Source organism: Oncorhynchus clarkii, chromosome 1, assembly GCF_045791955.1.
Source record: "Oncorhynchus clarkii lewisi isolate Uvic-CL-2024 chromosome 1, UVic_Ocla_1.0, whole genome shotgun sequence".
Taxonomy (NCBI): domain Eukaryota; kingdom Metazoa; phylum Chordata; class Actinopteri; order Salmoniformes; family Salmonidae; genus Oncorhynchus; species Oncorhynchus clarkii.
The window spans coordinates 64,123,881-64,135,981 of record NC_092147.1 but is presented as its reverse complement, the minus strand read 5'-3'; positions in this window follow the sequence as shown (position 1 = coordinate 64,135,981).

The following is a 12,101-nucleotide window of genomic DNA, read 5'->3' as shown; positions in this document are numbered from 1 at the left end:
TGTGCGCGCCAAGAAGACAAGATGCACCTGCTAAAATCAGTTTCCGATTGAACATACTTCTTTCCATAAGAAATATTATAGTTTGATTACATTTTAGGGTATCTGAAGAGTAAATAGAAACATATTTTGACTTGTTGAAACAAAGTTTAGGGGTAGATTTTCGGATTCCTTTCTCTGCATGTTGAACGAGTGGATTACTCAAATCGATGGCGCCAACTAAACTGACTTTTTGGGATATAAAAAAAGATTTTATCTAACACAACGACAGTACATGTTATAGCTGGGACCCTTTGGATGACACATCATAGGAAGATTTTCAAAAAGTAAGTGAATATTTAATCGTTATATGTGAATGTATGAAACCTATGCCGGTAGAAAAATATTTTGATGTGGGGCGCCGTCCTCAAACAATCACATGGCATGTTTTCACTGTAATAGCTACTGTAAATCGGACAGTGCAGCTAGATTAACAAGAATTTAAGCTTTCAACCAATATAAGACACTTATATGTATCTGAATGTTTAATATCCATAATTTTTATGATAATTTTTTTGAATTGCGCACCCTCCAGTTTCACCGGAAGTTGTCCCACTAGCGGGACGCCTAGCCCAAACAGGCTAGCCTAAATCTCACAGAATGTTCAGGATGTTCCCATAACCTGCTAAAGTATTGTGGCTTTTTTTATTTCAAATGAGTTTTCTCTCTTGACCCGCCATTTGAGAGCAGAGAGCCATTCCAGATAGGGAATTAGAGAGAAATTGTACTTGTCAGTCAGATTGACAAAGATGAGTGTGGAAGAAGAGGAGTGTTGAGGTGGGGAGACTACTCCTTCTCTGGCGGGGAAACTTTTGGAAGGCCTCGCGCCTCTTTGTGGGCAGTACAATTAAACTGGGATCCAGCTCGCACCATCATAAACAGAAAAGAGACAAAAAAAGAGAGAGAGAGAGAGAGTAGGAGAGTATTCAGACGGCTTTACTTTTTCCATATTTTGTTACATTACAGTCTTATTCTAAAATGTATTAAATTAAAAACAAATCCTCAGCAATCACGCAGTGCCCCATAATGACAAAGCAAAAACAGGATTTTTGAAATGTTTGTACATTTATTTAAAAAAATATTTAGATAAGTATTCAGACCCTTTGCAATTAGACTCAATATTGATCTCGGGTGCATCCTGATTCCATTGATCATCCTTGAGATGTTTCTACAACTTGATTGGACATGATTTGGAAAGGCACACGCCTGTCTATATAAGATCATACAGTTGTGCATGTCAGAGCAAAAACCAAGCCATGAGGTCGAAGGAATTGTCGGTAGAGCTCCGAGACAGGACTGTGTCAAGGCACAGATCTGTGGAATGGTACCAAAAAATGCTTGCAGCTTTGAAGGTCCCCAAGAACACAGTGGCTCCCATCATTCTTAAATGGAAGATGTTTGGAACCACCAAGCCTTGAGCTGGCCGCCCGGCCAAACTGAGCAATCGGGGGAGAAGGGCCTTGGTCAGGGAGGTGACCAAGAACCCGATGGGCACTCTGACAAAGCTCCAGAGGTCCTCTGTGGAGATGGGAGAACCTTCTAGAAGGACAACCATCTCTGCAGCACTCCACCAATCAAGCTTTTATGGCAGAGTGGCCAGACTGAAGCCCCTCCTCAGTAAAAGGCAAATGACAGCCCACTTGGAGTTTGCCAAAAGGCACCTAAAGGACTCTCTCTCTCTGGTCTGATGAAACCAAGATTGAACTATTTGGCCTGAATGTCAATTATCACATCTGGAGGAAACCTGGTACCATCCCTACAGTGAAGCATGTTGGTGGCAGCATCATGCTGTGGGGATTTTTCAGTGGCAGGGACTGGGAGACTAGTCAGGAACGAGGCAAAGATGAACGGAGAAAAGTACAGAGTGCTTGGACCTGAGACTGGGGCGAAGATTCACCTACCAACAGAACAATGACCCTAAGGACACAGCCAAGACAATGCAGGAGGGGCTTCGGGACTATCTCTGAATGTTCTTGAGTGGTCCAGCCAGAGGCAGGACTTGAACCCGATTAAACATCTCTGGAGAGACCTGAAAATAGCTGTGCAGTGATGCTCCCCATTCAACCTGACACAGCTTGAGAGGATCTGCAGAGAAGAATGGGAGAAACTCCCCAAATACAGGTGTGCCAAGCTTGTAGCTTCATATTTTTGTACCTTTATTTAAATTGGCAAGTCAGTTAAGAACAAATTCTTATTTATAATGACGGCCTAGGAACAGTGGGTTAAATGCCTTGTTCGGGGTCAAAACAACATATTTTTAACTTGTCAGCTCGGGGATTCGATCTAGCAACCTTTCGGTTACTGGCCCAAAGCGCTAACCACTAGGCTAGTGGTCATACCCAAGAAGACTTCATGCTGTAATCGCTGCCAAAGGCTTTTCAACAAAGTACTGAGTAAAGGGTCTGAAAACTTATGTAAATGTGATATTTCAGTTGATTATTTGCAATACAGTTGAAGTCAGAAGTTTACATACACTTAGCCTCTAGTGACTACCCATCCCGCCTGACACTAATTAGCATAACGCAACGGACATAAATATTCCTAGAAAATATTCCTATTCATGATAATCACAAATGAAATATATTGAGACACAGCTTAGCCTTTTGTAAATCACCCTGTCATCTCAGATTTTCAAAATATGCTTTACAGCGAAAGCTAGACAAGCATTTGCGTACGTTTATCGATAGCCTAGCATAGCATTTTGTCCAGCTAGCAGCATGTAACTTGGTCACGGAAATCAGAAAAGCAATCGTACTGAGTAAAGGGTCTGAAAACTTATGTAAATGTGATATTTCAGTTGATTATTTGCAATACAGTTGAAGTCGGAAGTTTACATACACTTAGGTTGGAGTCCTTAAAACTTGTTTTTCAACCACTCCACAAATTTCTTGTTAACAAACTATAGTTTTGGAAAGTCCGTTAGAACATTGACTTTGTGCATGACACAAGTCATTTTTCCAATTATTTCACTTATAATTCACTGTATCACAATTCCAGTGACTGTGCCTTTAAACAGCTTGGAAAATTCCAGAAAATCATGTCATGGATTTAGAAGCTTCTGATAGGCTAATTGACATCATTTGAGTCAATTGGAGGTATACTTGTGGATGTATTTCAAGGCCTACCTTCAAACTCAGTGCCTCTTCGCTTGACATCATGGGAAAATCAAAAGAAATCAGCCACAGACCTCCACAAGTCTGCTTCATCCTTGGGAGCAATTTCCCAACGCCTGAAGGTACCACGTTCATCTGTACAAACAATAGTACGCAAGTATAAACACCATGGGACCACGCTGCCGTCATACCGCTCAGGAAGGAGATGAGTTCTGTCTCTTAGAGATGAACGTACTTTGGTGCGCAAAGTGCAAATCAATCCCAGAACAACAGCAAAAGACCTTGTGAAGATGCTGTAGGAAACAGGTACAAAAGTATCTATATCAACAGTAAAACTAGTCCTATATCAACATAGCCTGAAAGGCCACTCAGCAAGGAAAAAGCCAGACTACAGTTTGCAACTGCACATGGGGACAAAGATCGTACTTTTTGGAGAAATGTCCTCCAGTCTGATGAAACAAAAATATAATTGTTTGGCCATAATGACCATCGTTATGTTTGGAGAAAAAAGGGGGAGGCTTGTAAGCCGAAGAATACCATCCCAAATGTGAAGCACGGGGGTGGCAGCATCATGTTGTGGGGGTGCTTTGCTGTTGGAGGGACTGGTGCACTTCACAAAATAGATGGCATCATGAGGACGGAAAATGATGTGGATATATTGAAGCAACATCTCAAGACATCAGTCTGGAAGTTAAAGCTTGGTCGCAAATGGGTCTTCCAAATGGACAATGACCCCTTGCATGCTTCCATATTTGTGGCAAGATGGCTTAAGGACAACAAAGTCGCGGTATTGGAGTGGCCATCACAAAGTCCTGACCTCAATCCTATAGACAATGTGTGGGCAGAACTGAAAAGGTGTGTGCGAGCGAGGAAGCCTACGAACCTGACTCAGTTACACCAGATCTGTAAGGGGGAATGGACCAAAATTCCCCCAACTTATTGTGGGAACCTTTTGGAAGGCTACCGGAAATGTTTGACCCAAGTTAAACAATTTAAAGGCAATGCTACCAAATATTAATTTAGTGTATCTATATAACTTCTGACCCACTGGGAATGTGATGAAAGAAATAAAAGCTGAAATAAATAATTCTCTCCACTATTGTTCTGACATTTCACATTCTTAAAATTAAGTTGTGATCCGAACTGACCTAAGGCAGGGAATTTTTACTAGGATTAAATGTCAGGAATTGTGAAAAACTGAGTTTAAATCTATTTGGCTAAGGTGCATGTAAACTTCTGACGTCAACTGTAAATTAGCTAACATTTCAAAAAAACTGTTTTTGCTTTGTCATTATGGGGTATTGTGTTTAGATTGATGAGAAAAAAACACTTATCAATTTTAGAATAAGGCTGTAACAAAACGTGGAAAAAGTCAACGGGTTTGACTATTTTCTGAAGGCGCTGTAGATTCAAACCGTGGATTCTCTATTAAGGTTATTTTTTGAAGGCACCCACTTCCACTATTAAATCTTGTTGTACTTTATTAAATAATCTACAGTATTGAGTGAAAACTTTTTGAATAATTACAGAAAACTACTGAGTGAATGTGTTGGTTTGATCATACATTCAGAATTGCAGTGATTACGTTCCAGCATTACAAAAATAATGCAAGGTGTTCCAGCCACCCTAGTCATAGACTGTTCTCTCTGCAAGCGGTACCGGAGCGCCACGTCTAGGTCCAAAAGGCTTTTTAACAGCTTCTACCCCCAAGCCATAAGACTGCTGAACAGCTAACCAAATGGCTACCTGGGCTATTTGCATTTACCTCCCTCATCTTTTTTGACACTTCTGCTACTCGCTGTTTATTATCTATAGTCCACCCCTACCTACATGTACATATTACCTCGACTAACCTGTACCCCCGTACGTTGACTCGGTACCGGAACCCCCTGTAAATGGCCACGTTATTGTTATTTTGTTACTCTTTTATTTTTAACTTAAGTTTATTTAGTAAATATTTTTTCTTGACACTTATTTTTCATAAAAGTGCATTGTTGGTTAAGGGCTTGTAAGTGAGCATTTCACGGTAAGGTCTTCACATATTGGATTCGGCGTATGTGACAAATAAAAATGTATTTCATTTGGAAATAATGGCACATGTATATGAGAGCATGGGTGCTGATATACGGAGCGAATGAGTGTGTGTATGATGTGTGAGTGAATTGAGAGTTAGGCTACTTGATCACTCTGAATCCAGCACATATCACTATGTGTGTCGTTGGCCACTCCATTTGTAGTGTGTGTGTGTGTGTGTGTGTGTGTGTGTGTGTGTGTGTGTGTGTGTGGCGGTGATTGACACGTTGTGGTCTGAAGGCACATGGGTGAGGGGGCTGACTGACGCGAGGATCAGGTAACCATTCATTACAGGAGGGGAACACTCAGCCTCCTGTGTCACACACACACACACACACACACACACACACACACACACACACAATGACTGCTCCATACAAAAATCCATGCGTACACACTTACCCCAAACACACATTCACGCAGGGCTGCCCACACACTTATCCTCCCCCTCTATTATGGCCTTTGTGTCTATAGAGACATTTCTATGGAGAGAAAGCAGAAGCATGATCTCATAGAGAATCTTGGTAGCAGGGCTTTTAGGAGGAATGGTCTGGGTATTCCTAAATGTGATGCTGGGTATTCCTCAGATGAGTGGAGCAGGGGTTAGTGATGCCTGTCAATGGCCCCTGGGTTCCTGCTCCAAATGAGTCAGCACCAGAAATCTCTTCAATCTACTGACTACATTTACATGTGCACGGTATAATGGGTAGTAGCTCATATCCCGCTTAAGGTCTTATTCTGGATTGGCTGCTTACATGCACCTTTGATATCCCGCTCAGAATATTCCTAATTTAAGTTTATATGGGTTAAATGTAATAATAACTGAAATCTAGACACTGACTGTAGGCCTATAACCTCTGACAAGTAGCCTAATATAATATTAATGCCTGTAGAATTATACATGTCTTGCAGTTAAACAAATACACCAAATGTTAATTTTGTCTCAAGAACAGGAGTGGAGAAATATTTATTTATTTGAGCATTTCTTGATAAAAATGCAAATGCATGTGTAACTTGTTATATTTGACACTGTTAAGCAAGCAGACAGTATTTTCAACCACCTAAGTTATGCACCCAAGACAAACTGAAGTCTTATCAGAAACATGTTTCATCGATTTCTCACCAGTCAAATTGATGACACTTGGACATTTTGCATGGGAACAATCTTTCCATTGCTTTGGAGTTATTACATTTCCTCCCCGACACGGCCCCTAAACATCCTCCTAAACATCCTTTACTGGTGACCGTGTTAACCAGATTACTAATGCATTCATTCTATCGATTTAAGCCGTTATTCTGGTGAGCACTGCTGTATTTAGTCTTCTAGGACAACAAGTAATACAAAAAAATTGTGACCAACTTTTTATTTTGTTTCGTCTAAATAAAGGGTGGTTGCAGGAACCAAAAAATTAGATAAGGTATATAAAGATCAGCCCCCATCCACCCGCCCGCATCCCCCCCCACCCTGAATAAAGCATGCTTCCCACCCCTTCCCATCCCACCCAGCAACCGTGGTTGCTTATCAGTCCCCCTCCCACCCATCCATCCCCTGAGTCTCCCCTTAGATTCCCCCCAATCCCCCCGCCCTTGGGCATCAAGTTATGACAGAAGAGAAGCCGCATGTATCTAGCTATAGTTGTCAAACAAATGAGCTACCAAATGTCAAAAATTATAATATGGCCTCCCTAAATTAGGGGTGAAAGTAGTCTAAGCCAGTAGGCTATATAGTCCAGTACGGAGCATCAGCAAAAATACTATCATGGAATTACTATGGCGGATGGAACTGCGTAGGTAGCCTACTTTTTGAAGTAATTTGTTCGAAAATCAGGTGAAAACATCACACAGGCTGCACAGACTGCGAAAAACGACAGTAAACGAGATAAGATGTTTCCATGCCACAGTATTCCGTCTAAGATCAGCATATCCCAGGCATCTTATCCATGTTTCTCATAACTGGAATACACACTTTTTTGGGGGGGGGTTATTGTAAACTGGACATGATGTTTTATATGCGTCAACTCAAAAACAAAAAAAATGCTTGAGTATCCAGAATATAAACGGGATATTGGTGTGCATGTAAATGTGGTAATAAAAATTGACGGAGACATTCGGAAATTGTAGACATGCAAAAGTGAGTTGTCGGTGGAAGTAATGGTAGCAAAGAAACAAATGCTCTTGTCATGTCTAGAAGACGATGTTGCATGGTCCTATTCCATTTCCATACACAATCCACAAGGGTAAGTTAAGATAACTTAGGGGCTAACGGTTAGGAAAAATGGGGCAATGATAGAGAGTAATGTCATGAAGAAAGAATAAGAGAGAAGGGGGGGGGGTTGAAGTTGAAAGGAGAAGGGAAAGGTCGTGTGAGTCGAGGGGCGAGAGTGGGAGTGTTCGATTATACAGTGTGTTTGGATGTATGTTCATGACAGTTTATCCATAAGCTACTCTACCGACTAACTTCTCCATGAGTAGCGTCTCATTCTCATCTCCTTCCTTAACTCCCCGAGTACTGAGCTTATCTGTCTTACCGTCTTCAAGTCAGTGGTTCAATATTTGCTTAAAAAGGTTGGCCTTGGTGTTTACCCACCTTTTTACTCAATTACTGCCATCACAGCAGTGAGTCTACCTCACCAGAGGCTCCAATATCTCAGACAATGAATGTACTCTAGAAGAGGAAGAGATGTAGAATGGTAAAAACAAGAAGTATGTGCAGATTTATGTTTGGAAAACAAATAGTTCAGATTGAGAAAAGTGTTTTTCCTACTCCTTGAAAAGCCACACTCTCTCACCCAACACACAAATGCACACGCGGACCACGCACGCACAGACACACACACCCCATTAAGCCATGTCACGCGTACCTACACATACTGTACAGTACAGTATGCTGGGAATACCAGCTAAACAAGTCCAATTCCTCTCTCAGTAATAGGGCAGACTGCTGCGAGCTGGTTTAAATATAGCCGCAGACTTAAAAAATATATATAATTTCTATATAATTTCTGTCCAGTGACAGTAGAGGGTCAGGGGGTCTGGTCCCTTTCCCTCTACCTCCCCTCACTCTTCACCCCCCTACCCTCCACCCCCCTTCAGCCCAGCATATACATAGCCGCTGCAGACAAAATGTTTTGGTAAAATTAGAAGTTGAACCACATCCTCTGTGATTGAATTTGGAGCTGGGCCCTGGGTGGCTGCTCAAACAAACTCAGCTTCCCCATTAGAGACAGGCCCCTCTGTGGCGTCACTAAGGTGTACCCTCCCTCCGTGCTTCCCTCCATCCCCCTGACCAAACTTGTTTCAAAGACTAAATACTACACGTTTCTACTTGAATTCTTATCCATCTCCATCTAGCATTGGACACCACAGGAAATGGTGGTATGGTTGTTTGATTATGTTGTACTTTTGATTCCCCTGCCTATGTCATGTCTTGGTCTAGTCTGTTTACTATTCTTGGCAATGCCATATAACGCCCTAGTAAACAGAGTGTCCCAGTACCCTAGTGTTGGCTATGCCCTAATTCCTTATTCACTATACTGAATAGGCTGTCCCAGTACCCTCCCTGTCTGTGTGTCTGTACTCGGTTTACTCTGTTGTCTGAGGTGACTCAGTGTCTGGGCCAGTTATATAACTGCCTGTGGAATAATAATCTCTCTCCTTTCCTTTCTCGGCTATCATCTCCCTTCCTTTCTCTTCTTTTCTCTCGCTTGCCTCCCTCCGCTGTTCTACCACTGTTCTGTGTTTGTCCACCTAACTCCTGCCCCCCCCTTCACACACACACACACACACACACACACACACACACGCACACGCACACGCACACGCACACGCACACGCACACGCACACGCACACGCACACGCACACGCACACGCACTCACTTAAGGCCTCCTGGCAGAGACATCAGCTCAACTGACACAGAGACCTGAATGGTCTTAAAGGTGCAGTGCACACATTGTTAGACTCTTAATTAACCTGTATTGAAACTGTATTGGACTGAATGACAGGAATGGTGATGTAACCTAGGAAAAACATGTGCAAGTTATAATGAAGTGCCAGGTCTTCCTGTGATTTTAAAATAACAAAGAGAGATACAGGCCAATGTTGACTGCATCATCTGTATACCTTGAAACACAGGGTTGGAAAAGGATTGTCTGTGGGAACTTTGGGACGATGATAAATGCTGGGAAGATATGTAAATGTGTCCCTCTGGTCCATAGTGTATCTTGTTTTGACAGTGATTTCCTTGGGAGGTTGCGAGGATAACTACTGCTACCCTGGATATCATGTAAGGTGTGTGTGTGTGTGTGTGTGTGTGTGTGTGTGTGTGTGTGTGTGTGTGTGTGTGTGTGTGTGTGTGTGTGTGTGACTAACCTCTGTTCCCAGGGAGACGTAACGGAAACAGGTCTCACCTGTTTTTTCTGTCTTTCCCGACATAGCCTCTCTAATCCTGGGAAGACTGTGTAAAGACACAGATACTATGTACTATAAAATATTTGATTAATATTTGATTAATATAATGACGTTATTTTATATTTTATTTAACTTTTACTTAAGCAGGGAGTCATGATGAGACCAAGGTCTCTTTCTCAGATGAGCCCTGCATAAACACATCAATAAAGAGCAATTACACTATACACATCTACTGAACAAAAATATAAACGCAACATGCAACAATTTCAACTATTTTACGGAGTTACAGTTCATGTAAGGAAATCAGTCAATTGAAATAAATTCATTAGGCCCTAATCTATGGATTTCACATGACTGGGCAGGGGTGAAGCCACCCACTGGGGAGCCAGGCCCAGCCAATCAGAATGAGTTTTTCCCCCCTAAACGGCTTAATTACAGACAAAATACTCCTCAGATTCATGGTGGTTGGTCTCGGACGCTACCGCAGGTGAAGAAGCCAGATGTGGAGATCCTGAGCTGGCTTGGTTACATGTGGTCTGCGGTTGTGAGGCCGGTTGTACGTACTGCCAAATTCTCTAAACCGACATTGGAGGTGGCTTATGGTAGAGAAAATGGTGGACATTTCTGCAGTCTGCGTGCCAATTGCATGCTCCCTCAAAACTTGAGACATCTGTGGCATTGTGTTGTGTGAAAAAACTGCACATTTTAGAGAAGCTTTTTATTGTCCAAGGCACAAGGTGCACCTGTGTAATGATCATGCTTCTTGATATGCCAGACCTGTCAGGTGAGCTGCTCTGACAGTTGATGCTTGAAGTTAGTGAGGGAGACATGAGTCTCCAGCTTCAGTGATTTTTGCAATTCATTCCAGTCATTGGCAGCAGAGAACTGGAAGAAAAGGCGGCCAAAGGAGGAATTGGCTTTGGGGGTGACCAGTGAAATATACCTGCTGGAGGGGTGCTATGGGTGGGTGCTGCTATGGTGATCAGTGAGCTGAGATAAGGCAAAGACTTAAATGACCTGGAGTCATTGGGTTTGGCTACGAATATGAAGCGAGGGCCAGCCAACGAGAGCATACAGTTCGCAGTGGTGGGTGTATATGGGGCTTTGGTGACAGAATGGATGGCACTGTGATAGACTGCATCCAGTTTGCTGAGTAGAGTGTTGGAGGCTATTTTGTAAATTACATCACCAAAATCAAGAATCGGTAGGATAGTCAGTTTTACGAGGGTATGTTTGGCAGCATGAGTGAAGGATGTTTGTTTTGCGAAATAGAAAGCCAATTAGATTTAATTTGGGATTGGAGATGCTTAATGTGAGTCTGGAAGGAGAGTTTACAGTCTAACCAGACACCTAGGTATGTGTAGTTGTCCACATATTCTAAGCCAGAACCGTCCAGAGTAGTGATGCTTGGCGGGCGGGCAGGCAGCAATCGGTTGAAGAGCATGCATTTAGTTTTACCTGCATTTAAGAGCAGTTGGAGGCCAAGGAAGGAGTGTTGAATGGCATTGAAGCTTGTCTGGAGGTTAGTTAACACAGTGTCCAAAGAAGGGCCAGATGTATACAGAATGGTATCGTCTGCGTAGAGGTGGATCAGAGAATCACCAGCAGCAAGAGCGACATCATTGATTGTATACAGAGAAAAGAGTCTGCCCGAGAATTGAACCATGTGGCACCGACCTAGAGAGACTGCCAGAGGTCCGGACAACAGGCCCTCTGATTTGACACACTGAACTCTGTCAGAGAAGTAGTTGGTAAACCAGGCGAGGCAGTCATTTGAGAAACCAAGGATATTGAGTCTGCCTATAAGAATGTGGTGAATGACAGAGTCGAAAGCCTTGGCCAGGTCCATGAATACGGCTGCACAGTATTATCTTTTATCGATGGCGGTTATGATATCGTTTAGGACCCTGAGTGTGGCTGAGGTGCACCCATGACCAGCTCTGAAACCAGATTGCATAGCGGAGAAGGTACGATGGGATTCGAAATGGTCGGTGATCTGTTTGTTAACTTGGCTTTCGAAGACCTTAGATAGGATAGATATAGGTCTGTAACAGTTTGGGTCTAGAGTGTCTCCCCTTTGAAGAGGGGGATGACCGCGGCAGCTTTCCAATCTTTGGGAATCTCAGACGATACGAAAGAGAGGTTGAACAGTCTAGTAATAGGGGTTGCAACATTTGCGGCAGATCATTTTAGAAAGAGAGGGTCCAGATTGTCTAGTCCAGCTGATTTTGCAACACTTTCAGATCTTCAGCTATCTGGATTTGGGTGAAGGAGAAATGGGGGAGGCTTGGGCAAGTTGCTGTGGGGGGTGCAGGGCTGTTGACCAGGGTAGGGGTAACCAGGTGGAAAGCATGGCCAGCTGTAGAAAAATGCTTATTGAAATTCTCAATTATTGTGGATTTATCGATGGTGACAGTTTCCTAGCCTCAGTGCAGTGGGCAGATGGGACCAACACTTTACACGTTGTGTTT